Here is a 14,362-nt window from a genome sequence, read left to right on the forward strand (position 1 = left end):
TAGGTCTGCAGGGTAGAATTGTACGTGTTCAAATTCCATTGTCTGTACACTTGTCCCGTGTTGATGTGGTGAACTAATTTAGATTCCTAAATTAAGATATTAGCAAGGTCATATGTTTTGCTCATAAGAGTTCAGATGGACTTAGCAGCATCAATTAAGTGAATTTACAGAAATAAGTCCAGTCTCCTATTTCCTATGATCAAAACACTTAAATTATATGAAGTTTCTCCTCAATAATCCTTTCCTTTGTTTCTCAATATATTTCTTTGACTTGTATCATCCTTTATACTTCCTTTTTGAACTAATATATAGGTCTAGTTATCTCTTATAGCGATACCAGTCCTCTGATACCAGATTTTGGATCCAGTGAGTACAAGTTTTTCGATGGGACTTAGCTAACTATATTTTGGATGTCTTTGTTCTTTGTTCTATTCTAATTGCATGCTGCTATTTATCGGCATTGACTAATGCAGAAATGCAGATTTATTTATAGAGAGTTGCCATCCCAAGTAGCTCAATCGTGGAGGATGGAGATGGGTGGAATACTTAAAGGCAATCCAGTTCCAGTTTAATAGATGCAATGCTTTTAGGCCTACTTGAGCTATGCGAGATGTAAATGGATAAGGTATGGAAACAGAGCATAGCAAACCATTGGTTATTTATGTTGCTGGAGTTGAACAATCATGTTTATACAGCTAGAATAAAATACCATTAAATTAAGGACATCCACTTTCTTCTTTTTATTTTTTATTTCTATTTTTTTTCCTCTTTGATATTTAATGATATAAAGATAAGCTCATACTTTTTTGATGCACAATTCTGGTATGATGCAACTCAACTGGACAGCAGGAAAGACCTGGAGTTTGCAACATTACAATTTATGTAAGAAAAACCATCTTTTTGACAGAAATGCTTTGGAAATTTAGTATAATAGTAGTACAATCCATTTTTACTTCAGTATCACACACAGGGAGATAGGGAGAACCCTCATTATTCTCTCTCTACATTGAGTTCAAGCATCACCACTCATAGCTAATGACATAATTACCAGCACACGCTCGTGAACTATATTTATTGATAGTTGAACAGATGATAGATTTCACATCTTCTGAGCCTTCTCTTCTACAGCTCCAGCACCAAGTCTGCAGTTTAATCAATACAACAGTTAGATTGATGTTTCATACCAAGATAAATACGTATTTTTTTTTAACTTACAGTCAGCATCAGTTTTGATCCAGTGCTCCCTATTAACCATTACACGGCCGCTGTCTGCCCGTTTAAAAGATAGCACAGATTTGGAGATTTCCTTCTTTAAATCGGACTTGTTATGAGACCTTTTTTTCCCTGTGTCTTCCGCATAATGATTGTTGGACTTGCTGGAGTTTTTCTTGCTTTTGTCTTCATCTGCTTGAATGAACTGCTTCTTGGTTGTGAATCCTTCTGGATGAACTTTTCGGTGGAAGATTTTCATGACCTGCATGGACCATGCAGAGATATTATTAACTCATAATCTTCACAGTCCTCTTACAGTTACCACAACAAAAGAATGAACTAGTTGTAGTTTCGTTTCTGTAAGGTAAGTTATAAAATGGCCAATTTTCTGTTGGAAATTCATCTGAAATCTTCTTCTAGAGATTCTTAAATTTGTGGTGTCTTAGATCCTACCTCTCAAAGTACACAACATGGTGATTCCACCTTCATAGGACTTTTATACACTTATTATATATTGACCTGTTTGAGGTAGTGCATATTGCTGCCTAAATGTTGACCAAGAGTCTTTCATCATTTAGATCACCATGATTAATTCCATTTGCCTCAGATAATATAGACTCTGACATATTAAATAGATCCGGTCATTGGTGATGTCAAGTTATTCTGCATGTTCAGGAGGCATTTAAGTTTTTGCATGGCTTAGGTCATAGAGATAATTGTGGGCCATAGAGGTAAGACTATTTTTGCGAACAATCCTTTCAAATGGAAGAAAGAAGTAAAATCTATGAAGGCAATTATGAACCTAAAGAGCAAGAGCAGGTTTGGCCCCATTTAGCTCAGCTTGTTATGGAGATATAAGACAGGAAAAAAGCCATCTTTAGGGTTGCACTGACCTTAGCAACCTTGCTATAGGAACAATTTACCAGTTCAATTAATGTGGGAAATGATTAGAGCACTTAGTATATGATACCAACCTTAGGGAGTTTCCTCTTGATAGCTTCAGATTCAGTTGCTTTTTCTGCGGAAGCAGTTGTACAACTACTTGCCGTTGACTGAAGCTTCTTCAGAATCTTCTTCATGAAGTGTGAAGCATGCCTTTTCTTAGGTTGATAGTCTGTGCAGTCATACTTATTTGTAGACTTCTCACAACTGGTGTCAGTTCTCCTGAAGAGCTCCTCAAGTGATGTCTTTTCTTTCTTTGGCACTGCAGCCATTTCGGGCAATTCAATGGAAGAACCAAAGAGATATGTTTGCAGTGGACAAGTTGTTGAATCTGCCAAGTCTTCTGCATCTGTCTCATCATGCTGCTTGTTGCTAAAGGTAATGATGCTTGCTTGACTGCTTCTTGCTGATGATTCATCAGCAACTTCTTTGGCTTCGGCTTCAAGGAACTTTGCTAGCTCATTGTTTATTAGCTTGAGTTCATCTTCGGTTATCTTTACTTCTTTGTCGGTCATGTTTTCAAAAGGCTTTGGAAATGTCGGTGTTGGGGGCTCTGTGTTTAGTGATTCTAAACCTAGAGTACCAATTGCAAGAAAACCATGGAATAGCTCATCGGATGAGTCTTCTTGGAAGGACTCTTCAATTCCGTTTCCTGTGATTTCGTTTGAGAACCTTCCACATTTCCTGCTTGGCTGTCCTGACTGTGCAAAGCTATAGGTGGGCTCTGCATGGTAAAGCTTCTCATCAAATGGCTTCCTTGCCGAGTAGCAGTTAGGAGGATTTCCTGAAACAATAAATTTGAAGGTTTCAAAAGAAAGGACTAAGAAGAATTGTTAGGACTTTTCTGTGGTTCTATATCATTTTGTTTTCTATTACATGTTGGATTTTTAGAGTCAACTCTCTGGCTTACGTTCCAGACAAGATAAAAGCACTAGGGAAGGGGGTAGCCCCTTATATGTGATCTATAAGGTTCTTATGACTTACCTGCAGTTAGTATTGGAATTTTAGTCTTTCTGTAGAAGTTTACTAGCTGATAAAAAAAAAAACCTCCAAGGGAGATGTTAGCTGCCAAAATAATGTGATTGAACAGTTTTTTATCCTTGATCTAGGTTGTATAAATTCTTTCAGTCCTGGTGAGCTGAGAACTATGAAAAGGAAGAAAAGAAATTCAGGAAATGCAGATGAAACTTGTGATTGATTTGGAGCTATATAGCCATAGAATGGAACATGAGTCAATTACCAGTTGTAAAATTCATCATTGGGTCTGCTCTGTTTTGGTTTAGTTTTCGGTGCATCCATCCTAGTAACTGTAAAAACATATAGTCAGAAATCTTTTGTGCATACATTGGAAATCTAAAGGAATGTGTGCTAACCTTCATTGTGAATCTTCTTTAGAAGGGTTGCTGCAAGCTGACTGATGTTGGAAAGGAGCTGAATGGAGGAAATGGAAGTAAAAAGGGGAATAAGTCCTTGAAAAAGGAAGAATTGATTTATCTTGTAACCATGATTGCTTGTGCCTGAAAATCTAGGTTTTCCTAGAAGAGTCTTGGTAGATAATACTGTATAGAGGAGAACATCGAGAAAAGTACAAAACCTGTTGGCCTTCCTTGTCAAAATTGTACTATGTGGCCAAGTTGAGTTGCTGCAGACCCATGTGTTGGTGATGCTAAACTGGGATGAATTGGTAAGAAGGAGCTTGGAATGATTTAAAGTTAGTAAATATAAACTACTATGTTCTTATCTTGTACACCGTGCCTCTGATAAGTTGGCACTTGCACTCAAGAAACTTTTGCCACTTGGAACCAATTAATGTGATGTCATAAACAGATGTAATTGTGCAATATTTTGTGTGTGAGCATGTAGTAATGATCAGTACTGAGCACCAGCATGATTGGTAGGGCATAGACAGAATAATTGGCTAGTTTATAGATTTTCTTTGAGCGGCAAGTTTATAGTTATACAGGGGTTAAAAAGATAATTGAATCTTGAAAGATATTTTATACAGTAGGACCACAATCTGGGAGTTTAAAATCTGATCTGACTGGCCGACTATCAGGTGAATCATTTTTGTGTGGTTTTATCTAGAGATCCTGATATTATAATTTCTGAAACAATTTCTGGTTTGTGTTTAAGTTCAGAAATCAGTTTCTTAGCCAAAATTTGATAATGAATCTCAACAGGTGTAATTACATGTTTGAAGTATTAATAAGAGAAACTCTGGTCTATTATGCTAATTACTTTACGGATTGTACTGCAGGATTAGTTTTATTCCAAGACTTCTTCCTTCCCTGCACTACATCTTGGTTGATGAACGAAGAGTCTTGTGCTGTAGCTTTTCTGCTGATTATGGTTTTGATTCATAACTAAAAGAATTCATGGTTTAAGACAAAAAGTGCTGAAGCACACTAGCCGAGCAAAAGTTGTTGCAATGACAGGAATGTAGCTTTTGACCAGAAGTAAGCAAAAAAAAAAAAAAATTAATTTTTTTTTGGGCTGCAAGTAAGCAATTTTTAGTGTCATACTGACTAAGTTTATTGCCTCTTATATGGCTGTGACACTCACATGAAGATGCCTAAAACTGATAGGATTTGAGTGATCAGCTATAGGGAAACTGGAAAGTGTTGCTGAACTCAGCATGGATATCTTGATGCAATGTGCTTGAAGCTTTGTGTACTGCAACAGCCAAAAAGAATGTAGAGAGAAGATCCATAAGAGAGTAACACTAAAGATCCATAAGAGTAGATCAAGTGGTCATTAGCCCCTGGAAAAGAAAAACGCGAGCGGCCGTGGTTTTGATGGTCATGATTCCCTTAAGAATGTTGGGTTTCTGGTTTTTATGGAAAACCACAAATGTTATGCTCTAGATGCAACGGCATAAACCATGCCATCCAAAGATCCTCTTACATGTTGGATGATTGTTGGTCACGTAAAGAACAAGTTTGCAAAATTCATCTGTAGATATGGAGTATATGCAGTTTGCAGATGCAAAATATTTGAAATCAAGGGACAATTCATTGAGAAAACTCTTCATGGTATTTATGAACTTCATCTTTAAGTTACGGTTTACCGTATCTGAAAATTGTTCCATAGTTTATTATTTGTATATTTAATTATACTTCTATATTGTACACAAACACCATAATACCCACGTTGTTTGTGTCTATTTTATATTCCTCTTATGTTATGGTCTGAATAGAGATTTATGCTCTGCACCAACGTGGTTTTTTCCACTTTCAGTACTTCGGTTGCCGACCTGTCGAGGGAGGACGGATGCATTATTATCTTAAACAGCTATCCTTGGAGTTTCTGGTTGCAATTTGCAAGCACGATAATCTCACAGAGTGACTCCTATCAAATCATTTTATAAACAGGTTTGGTATTTTATGCTTAACCAAATGTATTGGAGTTGAATTATTAAGCACAAAGTTCAACGTTTATGGAACTAGGGATAATATTCTTCTGTCATATCTTGTACTAATGCGTTGGTGTTTAATGCCAAAAGGCTTGACAACTGACATTAATGATGTGGAGGAGGGAACAGAAAACATTTCATGACTAGTGGCTGCAGATTGAGAAAGATGCCTTTCTCATCTTTTTCAGTACACATCGTCTGCGTTCTCCTCCTCCTTGGCAAAAACCATTGTTGCTTCCACTTAATTAGAATGAGCAATAGTGGCATGATTAGGGAAAAATCATCTTTGATAATATGCTCTTTCTTGAAACGACCAGACACTGGAAACAGCCCCTGGTGTAGGTATGCTGCTAGTGGAGAGTAGTTTTCCACACGCATTTCTGGTGTCATAATGAGTTAACTACCTAATCCTATTGCATGAGAGTCAAGAGATAAAAAAGTTAGGCAAATTCTCAAATGCCAAAAAGGGCTTTTTTTTTGGCATTGTCAAGTAGTATCCAAAAGCCGAGCGGCAAGTGCCTAAAAGTATAATTTCAGTATTCTCTAAACCAAATGTCGGTATCTCCTCCTGATGGTATGTCAGAAAGGTAAGGTGTTCTTGTGAAGTGAATGTGTTCGTGGGATCATTATTTCACCAAATGCATATTTCTTTTTTCAACCTAAAATACTAGAAAACGATGCATTTGGTGAATCAGCAAAGTTCGGGCAGAGCAATGTGGAGGGGAGTCCTCGTGCTGTTGCTTGTGCATGGGAAAGGGATGTGGAGGGATCCACAACTCCGGATCCTCATTTTTAGCTAGCAACCAAGCCGCTAGAGAACACGCCCCTTACCTTTTTTGGTGGACAAAAGGGGTGTCGTTGCGAATCAAAACAAACACAAAACTTCTGCAAAACTTCAGCAAGAGCCAAGAGGAGTTGATCAGATTTCTCGGTTGTGGAGTCAGTTCGAGTCCTAACCAGGGACAGATAATGACCAGCTTGTGTCACCTTTTTTTTTTTTTTTAAAAAAAACTTTTATTAGGGAATCAATGTAAAGGCTGCCTGATTGAGCACATTTTGGGTATATTTCATTTGTCCCTCAAAAAACCAATCAAGCTATTGGATACTTGATCGAATTTAGTAACTTTTCAAGTTTGCCACGAGTTTGGTTCGATTATCATAAAATTTGAAATTTATATGTAAGATGTTTAAATTACTAGAGTTTATTTTATCTTGGGTTAAGGGAGGGATAGATTGAGTGATATAGATAGAGGAAGTGTAAATGAGAGGTCAGAGTTTAAGACTTCCTACTCATACTAAAAAAAAAAGTATTTGTTTTATCTTTAGTTTGATATAACCTAATTTAAGAACAAGTCGAACTTCAACGTATTTTTAAACTTAATAGAAATAACAAATAAGTTTGAGCACCTAAATGTTTGATTTAATTAGGCTTGCTTACATCCGTAATTTCATTTTTCGCTTTCTGGGGATAAACACGAAATAAAAATACTTTAGATTTTCACTCTGAGTAATGGTCCACTCATCAACGTGTGGGGTTTTTGTGTCCTTCACCCTCTGTTGAGTTGTTCTAAAATGTAAATAATCGGAATTTGTGAGCATGCTAACACCATTAGCTTAAACACACATTAGTTCTATATTTTTAGAAAATACCTCCTTAGATAGTTTTTGATAAGTATTATTAAAAATGAAAATTTTGATCCAAAACCTTTAAAAGTCTATTAAGATTTCTTTGCCCACAAAAATTAGTATTTTCTTAAAGTGATCAAAGGATAGCTCTTAGAATCCTTCTTGCTGCTTAGTTCAAGGACCTACTCCTCAACCTAGCGGTTGGGAATGAAAATAGTAGGGGTTATGAGAACGAATCGAATCCTAGACCTAGGAGTGACTGAAAAGGGTGTGAGAACGGTTGGGAGGGTAAAAAAAAATGTAATAATAAAGAAGAAAAGGAATTAATACTTTCTTAGTCCAAAATCTATTGTCTTACTTATTTTGTTAGTGATTTAAGGAAAAATGTTCTAAGAAAAGAGTTTAAACACACCCTTCGATCATAAATTTTCAATATTCTTGCACCAATAACTTTTACCATTAACATTAGCAATTATACAAGGTTTTCTTTTAGAAACAAACTGTATAAATGTAATGCGAAGCAGTATAAATTCAGTAGTCTACATTAATTATAAAAAAAAAAAAAAAAGAGAGAGAGAACCATGAAAGGTCCTGTTACCATTCTTTCACAATTTGCAACATCCCCGCTTTGATGGGATGTACTTGATCGAGGGCCACAAACGTGTCAGATCCGAGTGGGACTTCATAGTCCCAGGCCCAAATCCAGACTAGTGACAGCAGTTCTAGATTCGGATCCGTTTACTTGACGGCTCTAAATGTAATAGTTCCGGATGAATCGGATACATCCAAACCGAAAATTGGCCATGTTTGGATTGTCATTTTCTGTCAAAAAAATTGCGTCGTTCTCCGTAATCACATTTTTTTATTACCTTTTTTTTTCACATACATCAAATCGTTACAGTAATTTTTTTATGAAAAATCATGAAAAATGCAATTCAAACAGGACCACCAAAGGTTTTCCGACTATGAAATCTCACATTTGACCTCAAGTTTGGCCCTTCGAGTTGATGACCCAATATAATGTTGAGTTTCGTACTAGGAATGACAATGAAGGCAGCGCCAGTGGGGGAAAATACTGGCTAAGTGCTAGGGGATTTTTCTCTCCCTGTTTTAGATGAGGAGAGGATAGGAGAGGATAATTGAACTTTGCCCTGTTGACTACCTATAATTTAGTCGGGCCGCAGGGGATTAGTCGGGCCCCATAAGGATTGACCCGGACACCCCTGTGTCGAAAAAAAAAGAAAAAGAAAAAAGACTACCTATAATTTAGTAACGCACGTGCACACACATAATGTGAAATAAATTCTGCACTGTTAATGTATATAAATATACTGTGTGACATGAATTGCATGAAATTTTGTTATGATAAAATATGATGCAATTTTTGTTATGAATTTATTATTGTGAAATGATTATTTCGTTATGTTGTTGGTTTGCTTAATTTTTTTCATATACTGCATGATTTTTATAAAGACATAATAACAATTAGTTTAGATTCTTAGTGTTACCAAATAAGGAGAAATGAATTCAAAAGATCAAGGTGTTTTCCAGATTTTATTTCAAGTTCAAGTTTTTTCTAAAAATTCAAAAGGATGATTAGTAAAACTATTATTAATTTTGTATTTATGGAAAAAAAATTAGACCAATTAGAAAAGAGTTAATCACACTTTATCCCCTTGGACTTTAGGGGTAGTCACACTTTACTACCATTAACGTTATATATACACTTTACCTCCCATGAAGACTAGACAAAATTAGAAATGCATGAAAAAGTAAGTCCATTTTCTTTATCACCCTATTGGTTATGAGATCATTTATAAATTATTATTATTTTCCTTTTATTGTTAAAAAATTTATATCTTCTCTATGCCATCTACTATACCAAAATATAAAATTGATAAAAGCTTAAAAAGTTTACATTTATCTTATTATCCTTAACATTTTTCTATTAGATTAATACTCACTTTTATGTATACTTTCTTCGATTTATTAGACTTTATTCAAACAATAAGGATAAATAACAGACTAATAACAATAAATTGAGTTAGTAAAATTTTGAAAAAAATAAGATAATAGTAAATTTTTCATTCTTTAAAAAATAGTAGTTTACTATACTAGTCTATATACATTGTTAAAATAATAATAATATTATTTTATCTTTGTCAAATTAGTCAAATAGTAAATGCTTAACCAAAATTGTTAAAAGAAAGGCTAATATGCCTTTAAATCATGAGAAGGAACATAATAGATTAAATCAAAGTTCACTTTTGTTTTGGGGTGGAAAAAGCAATAATTGTAAGGGACAAGTTCAGAAACCTCTCCTGTGATTTTTGACTATTTCATTTAGCTGCCTCAAAGTTTTAAAATCACACTTACCTCCCTTGATTTGATACTTTTGTTAATCAAACCTTGAAATAGGGTCAAAATTTAATGAATATACTTAAATGCCTTTATATTATAAAGTTTAATTCATTCTTCTAAACAATTGCAAAGTACTTTGGCACAATTACAAAAGGAATTAGTGTCAAGATTTTTATATCAATATTTGTTGTTTGATAATCAACTATAACAACAACTTTAGTATTATAATAGACTACTTTTTATAGCGCTTTATGAAGGATATATATATTTTTTAAGATAGAGAAGAAAGGATATCTTGATTTTTTAAACGTTTATGCACTAGTTCAACGGTGAAACTATCATAGTTTGATGGCAATTTTTGACCATTTGTTTTTAGGTTGTTGTTGATTTATTCTTGATTGTGATACTAAAAAAAAGAGTTACAAAAAAATGGATGATATTAAAAATTAGGAAGAATTACAGTTTTGGTTCCCACTCTATATCCCATGCATATAACTAGTCTCCAATCTATTTCACAAATAAATTTGGTCCCCAATCTATCCAATTTTGCATGAAAGTGGACAATTGACGGATTTTCTTCAATTTTTTCTAGAACCAGGCCACGTGAGATCACATGTTGACACTTAAAACAGCTATTTCATTTTTTTTTAATGTGGAATGATATGATCAAATCTCCAAATTCCCGCTCTTGAAGAAATGAATTGCACAGGCAACGAAAGAATTTATCTTGAACAAGTTATGGACAAAATTGGATGGATTCTAATCCAATCAAGGACCACTTGAGATAAGGGATACTCAAGTTTGGAGCTCTTGCTCAAGAAACTCGCGCAACACAAAGTGTTTGCTGGAATTTTCTTAATTCATTTTTCTCTACTGAAAACGTTCGGAACAAGGCTTATTTATAGCCTTTACAAAGATTCAAAAACCTAATCCAACTAGAACTTACCTAAGTAATCCTACTCGGCTAGAACTAGAAATTAACTAGACTTATACTAACTAAAATCAGCTCAACTATGGTCCACATGACCTTTGGCTGCTTATTCCCTAACTAACCCAATTAGCTCCAGTTAAATAACTAACAATTGCTGGAATTAATGAATGAAACGATAACATGAATGATAACTATCATAAAAGACTAAAAACTAAGGAAAAACTAAACTAAGGAAGGACCCAGATTTGTTGAGATTTACGAGCTTCAATGAATCAACCGAACATATGACTTGAACATAAATAATTGAATCTTATGTTCGTATCATGGAAACTCTTAAAAACTTTTTTGCAGCTTTCTTTTTTCCTTTTTTCTTTAACAAAAAGACTAAAATAGAGTTAGGCAGTGGAAACCTATCGAAAACTGGTAGAAAACTGAAAAAACACATTTTTTCTTACATTTCTCTCTCCAACAACAAGAACGGGAAACCCTAAGGGCCAAAATTTAGTGGATACAAAGTACAAATCGGTGGAAAAGTCTTGTACAATTCTGTGAAATTGGACTTATTCGTGGGTCTACAAAGAAGAAATGGCAGCGAAGCCAAAGGAATTGAATGGGCTGCCACCACTAAGCTATGGTATGCGAATTTGACCTCATTTAGTGTTATCTAAGCTTAATTCTTGCTTATATTATTAGAATATAGTGAAAAAGACAAAGAATGTGTTAGAAATTGGATTACTAACTAATCTCAAAAAAGCCCTAAAATTAAACTTGCTAATTGTGAGGTGGTCTTGTGTGTGTCTGTGTTGTGGGTTACATGTAGGCCTTTATTTGGTTAACTAGGATTTATTTAAGTGCATTTGTGGTCCTTCTTTGACCTTTATATTCATTTATTTAATTGTTGGTTTGCTAATTGACTGCAATTATCTATGTGTTATCTAATTTGTGTCTACGTTGTTTGTTTGTTGTGTTTGTTTATTTTTATGAAAATTTAGACCGTGATAGCACAGAAGAGACTATGAAGTGTTACATATGGCAAAAAAGTAAAACTAATCCTGATGCTCATAATGAGAGAGGAGAATTAAGGGTATTTGATCAGAAACGACAAGCATTAGTCTCTTTGAGATAGATAGAATGTTAGAAAGTCAAGTTCAGTCTATTGGTGACAAAAACTACTATATTTTGATAGAGGAATATGGATTTTGTTTGTTAAAGCATGATAGAGAACTACATGCCTATTATGCTGATTACTTTGACTATAATAGGGTGGTTGATTTGTACAAAGATGTTTCCTTTAGTGAACTTCTAGGATCACAGTAGGGTTTGACATTGATGATGAGGACTTTGTGTTCGAAGATGAAGAGGATGAATCTGACGATAAATATAAGGCTAGTTCAGGGTCTGATTCTGGAGAGTTAGCAAAAAATATTATTAGTTGATATTTAATCAGAATATAGGTTAGGGACAACGTTGACAGTTCTTTGGATTTTCTGATGAAATATAGAGAGAAATGAATAAGAAGGAAAAAGCGAAAAAATTATAAAATCCTTTGTATAAGCATGGCAAACATGGGAGTTTTATCAGAATGTTAAAGTTGGTATTGTCATTTTAAATTGGGTAAGAGAGACAGGTGTAATTTTTGAAATTTCAGAGGTGCCAAGTGAAATTATCAAAAATCTCAGGAGAGGTTTTTGAAATTATCCCTAATAGTAAATAACAATGATTTCGCAACAAAAGGGCAATGTTGTCGTAACACTCCCTTTTTTCCTAATGGATTTAAGATTTTCAAGGTTAACTAGTCTTCGTAGGGAGAGAAATATATATTTCTAAAGTTGAGAGTGTTGTGACTACTCCCAAAGCTTAAGGGGACTAAAAATGATAATGGCAGACACAGTGAACCGGGGAAGGGACGGGGGTGGGAGGAACAGGGGCAGGGGCGTGGGAAATTTTTGTAAGGCGAGATGGGAAGGAGGAGGCAGATGAGAGTTTCCCGCCCCAAAACCCAACCTATTACCATCCCTATTTCATACCAATTTCGTATACTAATAGGTTCTCATCCAAAGTGGAATTTAGCCTAATAAAAAATGTCCCTTTCCCATTTCACCTCTAACGTCAGAATCTGCCTTGAACAAAACATTTTTGTTTTGAAAATGATATATCAGTCAATTTGAAAATATACCGTTTTCAAAATAAATATATTTTGTTCACCAGTCAAGTGAAAAATACACATGTAACTAAAACAAATCAAACTCTAACAAGTATTAAAATTTTCCAAACATCTTAATCACAAGCAATTATTTTGTGGAAAGGTACTAAGTAAATAGATGATGACAACAATAATTAACACATTCGACTTTTGGGTAAATTATAAAAACTCCCCTAAGGTTTAATCAATTTTGCACTTCACCCCCTAATGTTAGTTTTTCTCACCTTACTTCCTAAATTGTTAGTCAATTCTAACATTGCGTAACGAAAATATCAAAAAGATATTGATGCCCCCAAGTGTTAATTACAATAAATCCCCTTAAGGTATAACTATTTTGCACTTTACCATCTAATATCTTTTTTCTCTTAATCTGTCTATTTGTCCTGAAAATTATTAGTCAACTCTAATATTTTATACCACTCAGGATGAACAATGTTTAAAAAAATTAATATTTTAACATAATAATGAAAATTATTATGTATTTATAGATATAGGTCATCTTAAATTTTATCCCCACAATTATATTTTTTTTAGATATAGGAAATATCTCGCTCATCTCACATGATAAGGGAAAAAATACTAGTGCAAAACTAAACTATGAAAATATTATTAAAAGTCTATAGATGAGTTTGTTTTGATTGGAGATTATTTGAAAATTTTTTAGAATAATAGCACAATTTGTAATTTGATAGTTGTGAGATAAAAAAGTGGTTAAAAAATAAAAAGTTGATTGAAATTAATTAAAAAAATTTTAGAAAAATTTAGCAATCCAAATAAATTTTACTAGCATCTAAGCATGGTATATTAAAAGAACAAGCCTAGAATATATTTTTCTTTTTTTAGTATTATCAACAAAAAAAAAATGTATACTTCCATATAAAGAAAACATCTAGATACCAAAAGAAAAACTTAACCACATATACATTCTCAAAGAGAAACTGATAATATTGGTATTAAAGGTCTTGGGTTCAAATTCCTCTACCCCTTCCCCTACTGGAAAAAAATTTAAAAAAATGGACAATATCTCGGGCTTTTTTAGACTTTCAAAAATATTTTCACATTTTAATTTTTAATAACAGTTTTTGTTTATTTTTCCTATTATTAAGTCAAATTAGCAAGGTACTCTCCTCAATCTTAAAAAAAGTGCAATGATGGAATGAAATTTAACTAGTACCATATATATACAAATATTATTTTTTTGTTATTATGTTAGGAATATTGGTGTTTTAGATATTATTTGTGCTGGATGTTAGTTAACTAACAGTTTAAGGGATAAAGTGAAAAAAATAACGTTATGAGACAAAGTGCAAAAAAAGTGGCTATACCTTAGGGAGAGTTTTTGTGATACCCTACACTTTAATTGGGCTAATACAATAGCCTTCATTGGTCCACTTTCATTGACAATCTTACTCGCCAAGATATCTTCAAGATTCAAGATACGTGTTTTAGTAGAACGAATGGTTCAGCATCTCAGCGGATTCCCTGATCAAAGATGGAGCAACTCTTAGCTAATTTCTTAGCATATAGATAAAAAACCTGATCCGCAGTGCCAGTATTGAAATGGTCTTTGATCCGTGAAAGCTCTGACTTGATTGCAAGTCCGTTTGGCATCAAAAGGCAAGTGCTGCATGGGATGATTCAATATTTCGATTCTTTCTGTTCGAAAATGGCCATT

The 14,362-nt window shown here is 34.0% G+C and overlaps 1 long non-coding RNA gene across 1 annotated transcript; it reads left to right on the forward strand.

Annotated features, from left to right (window-relative positions):
• Positions 1 to 240: 240 nt before the first annotated feature.
• LOC113777403 lies at positions 241 to 4,605 on the forward strand. The gene is made up of 4 exons (XR_003469149.1): positions 241 to 366; positions 474 to 625; positions 2,423 to 2,532; positions 4,412 to 4,605. It is a non-coding gene; the product is annotated as an uncharacterized LOC113777403 (long non-coding RNA).
• The last annotated feature ends 9,757 nt before the right edge of the window (positions 4,606 to 14,362 follow it).

Source organism: Coffea eugenioides, chromosome 7 (assembly GCF_003713205.1).
Source record: "Coffea eugenioides isolate CCC68of chromosome 7, Ceug_1.0, whole genome shotgun sequence".
NCBI lineage: Eukaryota > Viridiplantae > Streptophyta > Magnoliopsida > Gentianales > Rubiaceae > Coffea > Coffea eugenioides.